Source organism: Malaya genurostris, chromosome 2, assembly GCF_030247185.1.
Source record: "Malaya genurostris strain Urasoe2022 chromosome 2, Malgen_1.1, whole genome shotgun sequence".
Taxonomy (NCBI): Eukaryota; Metazoa; Arthropoda; class Insecta; order Diptera; family Culicidae; genus Malaya; species Malaya genurostris.
In genome coordinates, this window is record NC_080571.1 from 93,725,988 (window position 1) to 93,742,163 (window position 16,176).

At 35.0% G+C, this 16,176-nt stretch overlaps 1 pseudogene; it reads left to right on the forward strand.

Annotated features, from left to right (window-relative positions):
- Positions 1-11,696, forward strand: part of LOC131428708 (uncharacterized) — a 53,489-nt pseudogene extending 41,793 nt beyond the window's left edge.
- The last annotated feature ends 4,480 nt before the right edge of the window (positions 11,697-16,176 follow it).

Genomic DNA, 16,176 nt, shown 5'->3' on the forward strand with positions numbered 1-16,176 from the left:
TGTTGCAAATGGATTTAAGAAAAGGCCTTTGGTGAATCGTGTCTAGGAAAAACACAGGCATACGAGTGGTATAAACGCTTCAAAGGAGGTCGTACAAGCTTGGATCATGATGAGATCCCTGGCCGCCCAACAACATCTGTTACTGAAGAAAACATTGAATCGGCGAAGCAAATCATGTTGCAAAATCGTTCTGTATCGATTAGAGAGATTGCTGTGTTGTTAGGCATCTCTTATGGATCAGCCGAACACATTTTAACTGATATTTTGGGTTTGAAACGCGTCGCTTCTCGGCTGGTGCCAAAAAAGCTAAATTTTATTCAAAAACAGCGTCGTGTTAATGTGGCCAAAGAGATGATTTCCAACGCAGATAGTAACCCCACATTCATCGAATGTATCATAACTGGTGATGAGTTGTGGATCTATGAATATGACGTCGAAACCGCACAACAATCGACCGAATGGCGCTTCGAAAACGAACCGAAACCATCCATTATAAAAATCGCCACACGAAAATTTTTCAACTTCTTTGTATAGACGCCAAACAAAAACTAATCGTACGATATGCGTCAAAATTTGACAGAATGTGTATAAACGTTGAGAGAATAAAAGTTTACCGATTGGACAAGCGTGGATATTTTAAAATGAAAATTCCGGTTCTTTTTTTATCATAATCATAATTTTTTATTTTTTTCACATGCTTGTATATAACTCAAAAATTATACCGATGACATGTACTTTTTTCTACTCCAAAATATTGGTATCATTACCAGAATCAATGTATTGATGGACAAAATTATATATCCGTTCAAAAAATATGAAGAAATTTGGTACAAATACAGAGAATTTCTATTATTGGGAAAATTTTGCCAAACAAAATCAAATCAAAAAATTTTTAAATCTTATGACATATACTTTTTTATTATTTTAGTTGGAAATTTATTATGAACAAAATTTACAATATAGCTGAAACTTGGATTTCACTGACAATCCTTAAAATTTCGGTAAATATACCTTAAATCAAAAAATAATTATATCTTTGTATTGCACAAAAGATCTAACAAATTTTTATGCACAACCCAAACGCAATTGATAACTACTAAAATTTTGATTTTGTTTTAGGTTTTCCGTAAAATCTCAAAAAAAAAATTGGTAAAAGATCGAAAATTTCTAAATTTTCGATATACATATATTACGTTAAAACGTTTCTGCAAATCGAAGTGAATATATTACAATCCGTGTTGATATCAACCGGTTCATAGAGACGTAGAATTTGAATTTTACTAATAAAATATATTTTGTGACAACACGAAAATTTTAAATAATTTCAATGGTTTTGTACAATAAGAAATAGTACGTAAAATTATATGAATTTCATATACTAACCCATGGCAAAAGAAACCAACTACAATTTAAAAATAATTTATTGCATGATTTCAATTAATAATAAATCATATATCTTAGATTTTTCGCTATCCTGAACGACATCAATTATAATCGGTAGAATATTAAAATTTGAATTTCATAAACTTAGAATTTATATACATACTAGCTGACCCTTCGAACTTCGTCTCGCCCAAATATATTTATTCTAATTTATGTTTTCGGACGGTAGAATTATCAAACGACTATGTGGTTAACGTTTCTTTTCATTATTTTACTGATTACTAAACCTACAATCCAGGCCCGTGTGCAGGAATCGTTCAAGGGATTGTTCAAAAGGAGAATGGTTCAAGGGGGGAGAGGTGTTAAATGGGGGGGGGGGGTTGGGTGGGTCCAGGAAGTGAGGGGGTTTCAAATGGTGGGGAAGGCGCCAAATTAGAAGAAAAGTTAAGTTATTCATGGAACTATTGAAAACCTTCCAAAAGCCTGGGAGGGGGGGGGGGGGGGTGGTATGTTATATTGACAATACCCAAGTAGCATGTTAAGTTGCTGTCCTGTATTTGTCTACCGATTGTGCAATTTATCAAGTTAGTTTATATTACTATTCTGATAACTGTTGTGTTATGGAAAAAGCGCAATTTTTCTGTGTTGTGCAACATATAACTGATACAAAAACTCATGCCTCGATCCCATCACAAAGGCAGTAATAAAATCAGTGAAAAAACAATTGTGAAACTCGTGAGAACTACTACGTAATGTAAACAAGAAATGGAATGACGTTTACAAAAACATGCAAACTTAATTTCTAACGAATAAGTTTCACATTTGATTTTCAATACAACTGCTCTTAACACAAACATGGATCTTGTAAAATAATCTGCACAAGAAAAATTGTAATGCTACATATTGTAGAATTGATCTTTTGTGTTTTTGTAATTGAAAAATCGACAACGAACTGCATTTTTATGGTGAAACATGTATTCGTACGGCCGAAATTTTCAATTGCCTTTGAATTAACGCGTTTTTAATGATTGTGCACCAATTACTGTGAAAATTTCAGTCTATTATTTTGAATGAGAATCATCGGAATGGAATGGTGTTTACTAATGTGTAATTAAACCTGAAAAATCTCGAAATGATTTTTTCTTAAATATTTTGCAATATGGCATCGATTGTAACAGTGAGTTGAATAGAAAATGGTTCACCCAACGTAATGACATATATTATTTAAATAACATTAACATTTTAATATTTCGGAAAGTATTGATCTACGTTTTGTTTTTTTATCAGTTTAAATCTTCTAGTTAAATTGAACAACAATACAGTATAGTCATTCATCTTAGCGAACCCGACTTTTGTGATACGCACTGTAGGTATTATTTTGGTAAGTCCGTGTGCTGGAGTTGCAAAAACAAGTTGCACAAGCGGTGATACATATCTATGATGACATTAACTTTTCGTTCAATATCTTTGAAAAGTGATGTCAGGTCTGCTTATTTTTTTCGCGAGATGAAAACCGAATACAATTTACCTGATTGATTTTTGTTTTCATTGCGTATGTAATGCTGTATTCCTGCAACTTTTATGATAATAATGTCATGTCTGCAAGTTTTGCGTTCAATTCAAACAGATAAATCTTGCACAACTTTTTTGCAAGTTTTGAATTTTATATCATTTTTTTTTATAAATACGTTTATTTCATAGGCAATATACATAAGTTTTTCTTCGCCGTGGCATCTACAATACATAGTACTTTAAACCTAATACATTTCGAATATCCTATTAGTATGTTGGTATTCATTAGTTAATCTAAACACTGTTTTTATCAAGCGAGTTGCTATTATAAATTACATTAAATGAAATACATTTATTTTGTACATGATCTTATAACTATTTCAGGTTTGTTTGTATCAGTTCATCACTTTTATTTAATATAAGATAGCTGGCTATTGGTTGAACTCATGGAAGAGAAAACAGTCTAACATAAAATAAAATTTAAATTGGAACTCCAATGGACTTAATGAAATAAAAAAGAAGTTTCATGTAAGGAACGTCACGACAAGCAAGAATGTCGCGAACTGGGACATTGGATAGTCTACCTTGGGTACGCAAGGAATTTATTAGTTGAGATCTGACATCACGATACTCCACGCATGTCCAAACAACATGGTCAATATCGCGGTAACCTTCGCCACAAGCACAATGATTAGTCTCGGAAAGTCCAATTCGAAGGAGAATCTAACGTGTAGTGATTGGACATGAGTCTGGACATCACACGAATGAAATCTCTACTCACATCCAATCCCCTGAACCATGCCTTTGTCGATATTTTAGGAATAATTGAGTGCATCCACCGACCCAGATCATCTTTATCCCAAGAAGCTTGCCAGCTGGCAAGTGTTCTTTGGCGAGACGCGCTATAGAATTCATTGAAAGCAATTGGTCTCTCATAAATTTCACCCTCAATAGCACCACGTTTGGCTAAAATATCGGCTCTTTCATTGCCTGGAATGGAGCAATGAGCCGGGACCCAAACTATTGTGATTTGATAATTATTATTCAATATGACGTTCAGGCACTGTTTTATTTTGCCCAAGAAAAAAGGTTCATTTTTGCCAGCAGCCTTTGAGCGAATGGCTTCAATTGCACTCAGACTATCTGTGAAAAGAAAATAATGGTTTGGAGATAATGTGACGATTACACTCAAACTATAATGAACTGCTGCTAACTCTGCTATATAAAATTTTATATCATTGTTATTTCTAAAACTGAAGAAAACTGCACACACTGAGCTAAAAATTCAAGAGGCAGCCAAAACTCAGCAGAAACATATTTTTACAGCAAGGTTATCAATTCGGCTAATCATTTTTGCCTTGCGGAGAGCATCAATTATTTCACTAATTTTTCTTCCACAAGAGATTTAAAGCAATTTCGACGTATATTGTGTCCGCTACAATTATGACAGCCGTTTGGAAAGTTTTTGATAAGTTGCACAATTGTTATAGTTACTTCCGTTTCACATGATGATGTGATTTTTTTGGCAGAACTTTAGTGAAACATAAACAAGTTGGTGATTTACTGCACAATTGTTTTAGATGTACTTAAAGTTGTTCTACAGTGATTTTTTCGGTAGTATTGTGAAACTTAGCAGTGATAAGTTGCACAACCAATTTTAAAATATTTAAAAATCTTTCTGAACATATCAAACATAAATAACATTTCTAAATCAATTGTAAAACATCTTGAAAGTTCAATAAGTTACATTTGCTACTTGGGTATGTATTTAGCTCAAGTAGCCAAAAGCTCGTAAAAAAGAAAATGATTTTTTCTTAAGAAGCATTCAAAGCTAATGAATATCATTCAAACCAGCTTGTTTTTAAAGAATTGTCCACACTTAAATGTTCACCCGACGCAACGAAACAAACATTAAAGCCGCTCCTTGTTCACCTGTGAGCAAAGTTCGCTAAGAACTTGTTCTGTACGTTCAAGTTGCCAAAATATGTCACGCGTACTTTAAAAAATTTAAAAAATTAATATTTTTCAGACTCTGTGAAACTTTCGGTTGTCTGAAGAGACTTCGCTTCAATTTTTATTTGATATTGATCTTACCAATTTGAACAGTCTTCAACAGAATATAAAATGCCAGTCTCAATTCATTATGGCAATTTATTGTAATCTAAATTTAGTCTAAATCATTTGAAAGCGAAATGCAAGGAAAATTTCGTAGTTTGACTTTATCGCTTCTACAGCACAATCTTTTCATTGATTCATTCAATAAATTGCTGTATTATTCTCATTTGACTCCATTGTACACTATCCACTATCAAAACTTCTACCGATTATATAGTTAGAACAGTTAACAAGCAATAATTTTGATACCCATTTAAGCAGGCATGGCAAAAACACGGATCCGTTCTGCACGGTACTCACCTTCACTCGTGAGCACACCACCAGGAGTATTGAATGCTACGCTTCGTGCCCGTGTTGAAAAACATACACCGAACGCAGTAGAAAAAGCACCCGTAACGGTGGTCGTGTAATTGTCAAACACCGGTGCTTGGATTTTCGGGCAGCACTGAAGTCGAGTGTTCCTGACTTCGGCAAACACCGAAGCCGAGTGTTCCCGATTTTGCCACATACGTTGCTTGTACTATAAGCACCTATAGCGCCACGGTATAACGAAAAATGCGTTTGAATGATTAATTCTTTTTTCATCAATACGCGTCTGATTGAATTCAATTGATTGACAATATAACCAACGCATGGGAGCTCTTCGGTGCCTTCGCGAAATTGAAAACACTCGGCTCCGGTGTTTAACGAAACTGAAAATACGCGGTTTCGGTGTATGCCGAAGCTTGAAACACCAGTGCCGAAAATAAAACAGCGCCACGAGCACCGTGGCTTCGGATATTGCGTTTCGTGTTTCTCTTTGTGCACTGGCACGCACTGGCATTCTCAATACACGCGGTGGCGGTGGTTATATGAAGCACGCAGTGCAGTGCAGTGTTTGGACATGCCTGCATTTAAGCACGTTGCTCAAATATGCATGTGAAATCTTCACACAAAACAGCTTGTTGCGCGCCAAAAGATTTTTTCAACGATCTATGTTATTCTTTCTTTCGACGGTCAAATACTTATGCAATTCGTTATGCGCCAAACACCTATCCATGATCTAGCAAGCATGGGAGACTTTTTCAGTGGAAAATTCCATTGTCCATACAAAAAAACTTTATGGATTTTTCCCACTTTTCCAACAAGTTTTCCTAATTTTTTTGATGTACGAACCCGGTGGGGGTAAAAACTGAACAAACAAAAAAAGAATTAAGTAAATCCGTCCATCCATTCTTACGTGATGCGATTTCATAGAATGATCTCTGCATTATATATATATATATATATATATATATATATATATATATATATATATATATATATATATATATATATATATATATATATATATATATATATATATATATATATATATATATATATATATATATATATATATATATATATATAGATCAGTGCTGTAAAACTTCATTCAATTCAATTGAAACTGAATGTGGAACACATTGACGATCTCTCTAATGCAGTACACTTCACTCTCTGACACACACAATGTTTGTTGACGGCCCGAACGGGCAGCATTCAGATCATCACTCGTTTCTCTTCAATCGAGGCTGGTTAAACCACCGTCAGTTGATCTCTTGAAGTAACAAAATATCTCTTTCAATAGTGTAAGAGCGGCCTTCAAATGAGGTTCATGTAAACATTCGAATTGGTTCAAGAAAATAGATGAAAGACAAACCAGATAACTGAAATATCAATCACAATACACATAAATTAATTGTTTCCTCCTTCAGTTTTCATTTTTAATACTTTGCTCCATTTATAATTCTATTCGTTCGAATTTGCTTACTACCAAGAGCGAAGGCATTGAAGCAGGATACTACTTGGCACTCGAAACTGAGCAAGCAAAACTTCAAATGACTAGATACGATTATTCAACAGACGATGAATTCCGGGAGCTTCACTTGAAAATGGCAGCAAAAGTCAAATTAACTAGTAGGGATATGCTGACTGTCAGCGGCCATAAGTTTCATTTTCATCTTATTTCATTCGATTGAAAATGAAATTTTACCGCACTGATATAGATACAAAACAATCTAACATGCTTCAGGGAATTGAATATTGTGAAATGTACATTAATGAGTTGTTTAGTTTCAAAAAATCTAATAAAGATCGTGGGCATCCAAGAATTATCTGGAAAGCAAATATTGTGTACAATCACTTTTATATGTCTATTGAATGCGGTATGTACTCGTAGTACTGGTAGTGGACGCAAACTAATCTCAGCTCAAAAAAAAAAAATAATCTGGCAAAATACTACTAAAAAAGAAACGCTGAGATGTTTGTATTTTCATGATGTGCAATTAAACATTATTAATAAATATTGCGGAATCCCAGTGGAATTGATTTCCTTTTAAGGGATCCAGAACGATATAGGCTAACTAAAAAAATTATACAAAAAGGAATTACTGTTGACACTTCGTAAAACAAGGAATACATTAATACATTAAGGAACTAAATTATTTACAGAAAATTAACATACTGTGGTAAGACCTGTAGAAGAACTTGCTCATCCAAAACTTCCTTAGAAAAGGCCTTAAGGTCTACCAACGTAACCGATGAACCATCTAAAAACTACCTGAAGTTCAGGCCTTGAGATCTACCAGTGTAACAAAGTGCATTAACGACCTCATCATTCTCGGTCCATATTCGTGATTGCTCTAGGCCAGGGATTCCCACACTATTTTGGGCCATGGACCCTTTTACTAAAATTAACTTGCAAGACAACCCGAAATCGGATAAGATTGTTTAAATTGTTTCGTTTAAAATGCAATTCTAAATCTATTTTTTTGTCGCATACGATGCTACATATAATACTTGTTACGATGAATCATACAGCATCGTAAAAACATACGCGTACAGTCTTAATATGTATGAATGAATTCATAAATAAATCTATGCAGTGATGGTTATATGGAATATCGCATAGTTGATTGCGTTATATCGCATTGAGCACGAAATTGTTCGTATAAGACAATTGTTAGAAACATCGATATGACGAAAGTTATGATAATAAATAAATAATGGCGGGAGATATCAATCATATCATTACCATTACATTACCAAATGAAAATGTAGAGCGATTAACACGTCAAGATGAAATCATTTCTAGTCAAGGGCTTTCTACTGAATCGGTTAGATCAATGCCTATTGGTGATAATTATCGAACGCATCCAGAACAAGTTGAACACAATAATTGTACTATGTTAGTATATCAGGGCTTACCGATTAATCTATAATTCAAATCATTTCAGCTGGAAGTTCCAATATAGTTGCAGATATTCGGATCTGGTCTACTGAGTTTCATATCACTCAGACTGCTTTGAAATCTTTAGTAGGAATCCTCAACTCCCATTTAAGTTTAAATCTACCAAGTGATGCTCGTTCTATTATGAGAACTCCGAGGCATATAGATATCATAGAAATGTCGGGCAATGGCCAATATTGGCACCATGGGTTCGAAAAGTGCTTGCGTAAAGCATTAGACAAACTTGACCGACCAACATCGATATCAATAAATATTAATATTGACGGTTTACCAGTTCACAAAAGTAGTAACAAAAGCTTCTGGCCTATTTTTTGTAATATTCACGAGTTTTCTGAATTACCCCCAATGGCAATAGGTATATACTATGGCATCAGCAAACCCAAGAATGCTGTTGAGTTTCTTAATCCGTTTATTGATGAGCTTCTTCCTATTCTCGAACGAGGTAAACGGTTATAACGTTGATGTCTGAGTTTGTTGTTTCATTTGTGACTCGCCTGCTCGCTCTTTTATCAAAGGTGTGATCAATTTTAACGGTAAACATGGCTGTCTGAAATGTACAACAAAAGGGAAATATTGTTATACAGCTGGAACAGTTATATACCCAGAAACTAATTGCCCACTGCGAACCAATGAAAAATTTCGCAACAGAGAATATTTCGAACATCAACGCTGTGAGACACCATTAATTCGAATACCAATAGATACGATAGAAGATGTCATAGTTTCCGATGCACTTCATTTATTAGAATTAGGAGTAATGCGGAAGTTACTGAATGGATGGCGAACAGGCTCAATGACAAAACGCGCTAAATGGAGTATCATAGAAAAAACCTGTTTTAATCCACCTAGTGGTGTAATGATGCCTGATTAAAAACTATCAATTGGAAAACATTTGAGGTCGATTTAGAATTTTTTTAAGGTTTTTCCCCATTTTCCGTGATGGTATACAATTTTTAACCCACTTTACTCTATATTTCCGGATACGGAAGTCGGATCCACATGAAATTTAGGAATTACGTATGGGACTACAGGACCTTTCATTTGAACTCAAGTTTGTGAAAATCGGTCGCGCCATCTATGAGAAAAGTTAGAACATATATTTTCTTTTTTTTGCACATTTTACCCCATAACTCTCGAACCGGAAGTCGGATCCAAATAATATTCAGGAATTTTGTATGGGACCTCAAAACCTTTCATTTGAATCTAAGTTGGTGAAAATTGGTTCAGGCATCTCCGAGAAAAGTTAGTGCAAAAAACGTTACATACACACATACGCACACACACACACACACACACACACACACACACACACACACACACACACACACACACACACACACACACACACACACACACACACACACACACACACACACACACACACACACACACACACACACACACACACACACACACACACACACACACACACACACACACACACACACACACACACACACACACACACACACACACACACACACACACACACACACACACACACACACACACACACACACACACACACACACAGACAGACATTTTGCGTACTCGACGAACTGAGTCGAATGGTATATGACACTCGGCCCTCCGGGCCTCGGTTCAAAAGTCGGTTTTCACAATGATTGCATAACCTTTCTATATGAGAAAGGCAAAAATGAAATATCAGATTTTATAGTGAAAATACGTTTTCCACGTGAAATTCACCGTAGAATGCGTTCATTTGGAATTAGCATCTCTTTGGAAAGGTTTAGAATACCGTAATTTTTTAAACTATGTTGTCTTGGTTGTACTAAAAGATTATTTGACAGAAAAATATTATGAACATTTTCTCATGTTGCTTTGTGCAGTAAGAATTTGTTCGGCTAAGCAGTACGGAATTTTACTTCCACACGGAGAACCCTTCGATCATAAAATTGCGATATCGCAGTTTTTGATTTTTGCGACAGTTGATTTAACTAATTTCTTTTTGATTCAACCAATATGGTTTTTGATTTGCATATATTCAAGTAGTTAAAAAATATGTTGTTTTGAATGCTGTCAAATGCCGGAGACAGTTGAAAGCAAAACAATAATCGCAATGCAAAATCAACAACTTTTTTAGTTGAAATCTGTTCGCGTCGCTTCAAAATGTCAATGAAAACAACATCGATGGTTAAAGCGTTTGGTGAAATTGTGTTCATTCGATTTGAGAAATTTATGATAACAAGTGTTTATCTAACAGCGGTGTTGTGATAAAATTAACCTTGTTTAAGATAAAAAAGATTTGGTGACAAATTAGAAAATGATCATCTCGTAATGTTTCAGGTATGCGCAAAAATTTTATGCTTCAAATTCGATCATTGATTTACTTCCAGCAGACTGTTTTACTTCCAGCTGTTTGATACCGACGATTATGTTCATGCATTAGCAATAAAACGCTTTTTGACATGAATTTAATTTATAAAAGTAACAGAAGCGAAGGGTTTCAAACGCACAGAACGCGCTGCGATTGAATGGCGCGTTTGAATTGCCGTCGCAAAATTCCAATTCCCAGCGGTTGATGCACCAAAGCTCATATAAATTGACTAAAATTATCAGTGCATAACTTTAGTTCAACCGTTTGAAAGCATCATTTTAGGTAAATTTAATAATTTCGCTAATTTACTCGCCCCTCCGGGCACTTTTGCTGATTGAAAACGTTTTTCTACATCAATCATTTCCGATCGAATCAGAAGTATTTTTTTTAGAATTTAGATCTTTACTGATCTCAAAACAAACAAACAAATAAAACCGATTTATTTTTCAACTAACAGAATTTTGTTTCAATAACAACACCAGTTATTTCAACTAAAATATTTGTTGAAATTGAAAGGTATGTGTCCTCACTAATTGACAGCATTTTTTTTCAAACAGTTGAATTAGTTGTTTCAACCATCGTTTCTGCTAATCGAAAAACAAAAATGACAGTTTAGTTGAAACAACAATCGATTAGTTGTACCAAATTTTAACCAATCGAATTCAGAAAAACAACTAACATTTTGGTTGTTTCACGATCGCGAGGGGTTCCGTGCAGTTGCCAGAGACTTGTTTATTGATTTCATAAAACAACTACAAAAATCTTTATGGCGTAGAATATCTAACAAGCAATGTACATAATTTATGTCATGTAGTAGACGAAGTTGCCAAGTTTGGACCCTTATCAACTCTAACCGCTTATCCGTTCGAAAACTATCTTCATTCAATAAAAAAAAATGCTTCATGCTGGACCTTTACCTTTAAAAGAAATTGCGAATCGATTAACAGAGGTAATAGATACTGCGGAATCGATAAACATCAAAGAATCACAACAGAGAAAATATGATTATATAGTAGAGAAGGGTGCATCGAATTGTAAAATCACTCTTACCAACTACAGTTTGTGTACAAACTTTGAGGATAACTGGGTTTTGCTGAAAGATTGTTCGATAGTTTGTTTAGAGAACGTCACAAACGTAAATTTGGTTTGGAAAATGGAAGGCCGTCCAATTCTGAATAAGATTGAATTTTTCGAAAAACCGTTTAAATCATCACATATTCACATATATGTAGCAAAAGAAGGTTGTCTTTTTTCAAAGAGAACAATGTACGACTTCAGTTTTATAATGTGCAAACTTGTTGTTATACTCAGTTCGTGCTCGCATCTCAGCCAACACAGTCCAAAATCGTTTGCGGTCGAAGCAAAAGAAACAAAGACAATACAGTGCAGTGAACAATAGAGTGTACGAAATGGGCAAATACGATTTAACAAAGCCTGAAACTTGGCCAACAAGGCCAAATTCAATTTGTATAGATTTCAAGCGTTGCAAAGTTAGACCAGCAGCAAATGAAATTGAAATCTTACTTAAAGAACGAATGCATCTAGATGCTAATAATGTAACTGAGATTCAATTCAACAAGGCGTCGAACTGTGTGTACATTATGTTTAAACGTGAAAGCGATGCAATTGCATTCGCTTCGGTTAACAACGAGGTGCACAGCGTTGAGTGTGACAATATTAAATACAAAATTCCTGTGCACATGGTGGACAATGCCATACAAGTACGCGTGCATGACCTTCCCCCGCAGTCCAGCGATCAGTGCGTTCGGGAAATTATGTCGCAATACGGTGAAGTTCTTTCCATCGAAAGAGAAGTATGGCGGAATTTTTTCCCCGGCATCCGGAATGGCGTGCGAGTGGTACGCATGCAACTACGTAAGGCAATTCCATCATACATCATTTGTGGTCAAGGTGGGACACATCCGTGTAAAACGCTGATTACCTATGAAAATCAGCTGGTTACATGTCAGTTTTGTGAACAACCTGCACACTACGGTAAACCTTGCACTGAAACTGCGAAAAGAACATCTTCAACAAAAGACAAGGTCAACCGTTCAACAACGAAAACTAGTGAGCGTAGTACTCCTGTTTCACCATCAAACCAACTAACAACTGCAACCAATGTACAACAAGGCGCTCCTACAGCAACTAGCAACGAGCTCAAGACTGCGAACAACAAGGAAAACGAAAAGAAGACGGAAATCAACAACAAAACCACCGATGCGGCAATGGAGGACGAGACGAGCCACGAACAAAGTGCCCCTCAACCCTCGCAGGAGGGAAATGGAAGCTCTCCTCCTAGAAAAAGAGTGACAACGAGATCCACTTCGAAAAATTGTTTATTTAAAAAATCGGCTAATTCGGCCACGTAAAGCTTGTACGCAAATAGGCCTGAATAAAAACATCTTTTAAATAAAAAAAAAACTTGTTGTTATTAAACGAAAAAGGGAAACTGTTTTTGTCCCATTGATTCATACATTTGAACAGTGAAGTTTTAAAATTTTTATTTTAAGTCTTTCGTTGTACACGAATTCAATCGATTTAGTAATAAAATAAATCAAGGATAGAATCAATGTTTTCATGAATCACTTGTGTTATCCTCTCAGAAAATCCAAAATTATTAGCAATCATCTACACTTATTAACACTTCCACTTCAGGTTGCAACTCGGTTTGATTAGGATCAGATGCGTATTATATATCAGCTCATCCCTGAAGTCATCGTCATCATCGTGACCATCAATCTCAACTGAGTTGCTGCAAGCCTTATCCTTCTTCTTTTTTGTAAGACGACACGTGGACTTGCGTAACTGGACCATCTGGATTTTGAATACCAATTTTAAACTGGTATATGTCGGATCACCAACGCAGACTATGGCGAGAAGAAGTTGCAAAACATTAGCGAATTCGCGAAATCCACACTTTTTTTTTGTTTCCTCTACTAATACCAGTCCAAGTGAAAGCATTCCAAAATGCTCGAGTGAATAGACAATCCACTATCAAATAGCATGCAGAGTCTCCTTTACTGTAGTATGCAACTGGTACAATTATTTTGGAGAAATATTTGATCTAAAAAAAAAACTTGTTTGTGAACTGACACTGATAGTGATTTTGATTTGATTTATACAAGCATTGATCTATTACATACTCAATTTTATATCTATACTACTTCATTAATTGTTTCAATGCGCTTCAACTTTACATACACATTTACATACTTGCTTCAATACATACACACAAACATGCAGTCCTTCATGATAGATATAATTCTCACGTATTGCTCACGCACTTGTTTGCTGGCCAACTTTTTATTGAAATTTATAAGATCATCCTCATCATCAATGAGTTTATGCTCCTCTGCTATATTCACTTCACATAATGCGTGTGATGCTACTTTCCTTTCCATATCGAGTATTGTCGCGAATCGTTGGAAGCTTTTTTCCAAACAATCTTCAACAGCAAGTCTAATTGAGACAGTAATGTCATTTTTCAATTGAGTAATTTTATTTCGCATGGCTGTTACTTCAGTTTTTAGGATAGTCAACGTCTCTCGTAATGTTACCTCGCTCTTCAGTGGTACCATCGTGATAGCATCCGAAAAATCTGAAATGGCTATGAGGTTAACTCAAAAACACCAATGTATTTTTAAAATTTGAGTCTAATCAAACCTGATTCTCTGATTGTTTCGGAACAGTTTGTCGGTGTATTGATGTATATGATGTTATCATCCGTAATTAGTGTGGGTTCGATCAGCTGTTTCTCCAAGACATTTATCGGTACAGCTGATGTCAAATCTGTTAATAATATTGACTATTAAATAAAACGAACGACCAAAATAGAAAGCGCGCGTATCATTCTGGAATAACTTGTACGGTATTGTGTATTCGGTTACTGTAGCTAACACCTAACGCTTTGATTAGATAATATGTAACTTTTTTTACCTTCAAGTATTCCAGTATCAATATTTCGCAGCAGATTTATTGCTGGACCAGTAATCTTCGTCTGACTTTTAATAATTTTACCTGGCACGGGAGAGTTCGAAGAATTTAATTTTATTTGTGGAACCGGTTGACTCTGCAGTAAATTGTACGTTGTGTGATCTTTTTGTGGTTCAATTGCCTGTTTCAGAAGCGGATCATCTGGATTATGAATCCGTGCCGATCCGGAAATATATTCCTTTGTCAATTTTGATGGTAAACGAGATGGTTTCGTCTCTTCAAATTCCGCAAAACCCTGTTGTATCTGATTGTTTGATTCAATTTGCAAAGTCTTCTCCGATGAAGAAATATCTGCAAGTACGAAATAGAGTAAATAAATATTAAAAGCCAGTTAAACTTACCTTGAATGATCTTGTTGTAGTCTTTGAGTGGACGCGGATCAGAATTTTTTGGTTTTTGGTTGCTTTAATATTCTCCGCTTTGTTTCGATATCAGAAACATCTTGCTTTAGAAGACTGTCAGCGGCTGTTTCGGCAGCTTTAAGCGATTTATATTTCTTGCCCGCGAGAACTGGAATTTTTTTTATGGCCCCGATTCCTGATGTACGCAACTGTACGCAACTGTACGCAACCAATTCGATTCCTGATGTACGCAACTTATCTAACTTCTGTTGTTTTTACAAAAATTGTGCCACTGTAAACATCTACGAAAAAAATAAACATTATCTAGGTTATTTTTAATACAGAGTTATAAATGTTAGTGTTTTTCTCGTACCTTACCCGGGTAGGTGTAAATAACAAACAAAGGTCAAAATAATAACAAATTTTACCATCATATCTTGGCTTGATGTTTCTGTGTTGTCAGAGCGATACTTGATATTTTCGTGATATTTCATCAAGGGATCAAGACATTGTATAATATCTGTTCAACATCAAAATTAGTTATAATATCTTATTTCGTTATTGATGAGCTATTTCAATTTCATTAAGTAAATTGACCCCGTAGTTTTATCTTCAAATAAAATACCATTGAATAATATTGCATCAGAATCAGATAAGAGAAATACTTAAGATATTACTCTATTCTAAATGCTAGATTGCTTAATAATTAACAAATTCATCTTCTATAAATATTTTGTTCTTGGTTTGATATTACAATGACAGAATTTTTTATTTTGTTGCTATTTTCTCATGCAAGCTTTGATGTGATTTTTGATATTTTAACTCTTATTTCAAAACTAAATAATGTTAATTTCTACCATTGAGATGTTTGATTTTAATGACAGAATTTGGTATTGGTTTGCAAATCACTTCTACCCGGGTAGTTCGCCGAACAAACTAAATTCTCAGCAAAAGTATTGGATTAGTTTCGGCCATGACAGTATGATGTAAATGTCAGTTTGACTCCTCGTATAAGGTTTCGCAGCAACTCACACTATCACATTACTGCTAAATACAACTATTACGATACACTCTAAACATTTCTGCGCGAATCTTAAGATGAATGTAATCGCAAATGTGATGAAAATTAATCGCATAGCATTCCTAGCAGAACATTGCTGTAGATGTTCTGATATGAATGCTAATGCGAATAGTTTTCATCACATTTGCCAAATGGGATG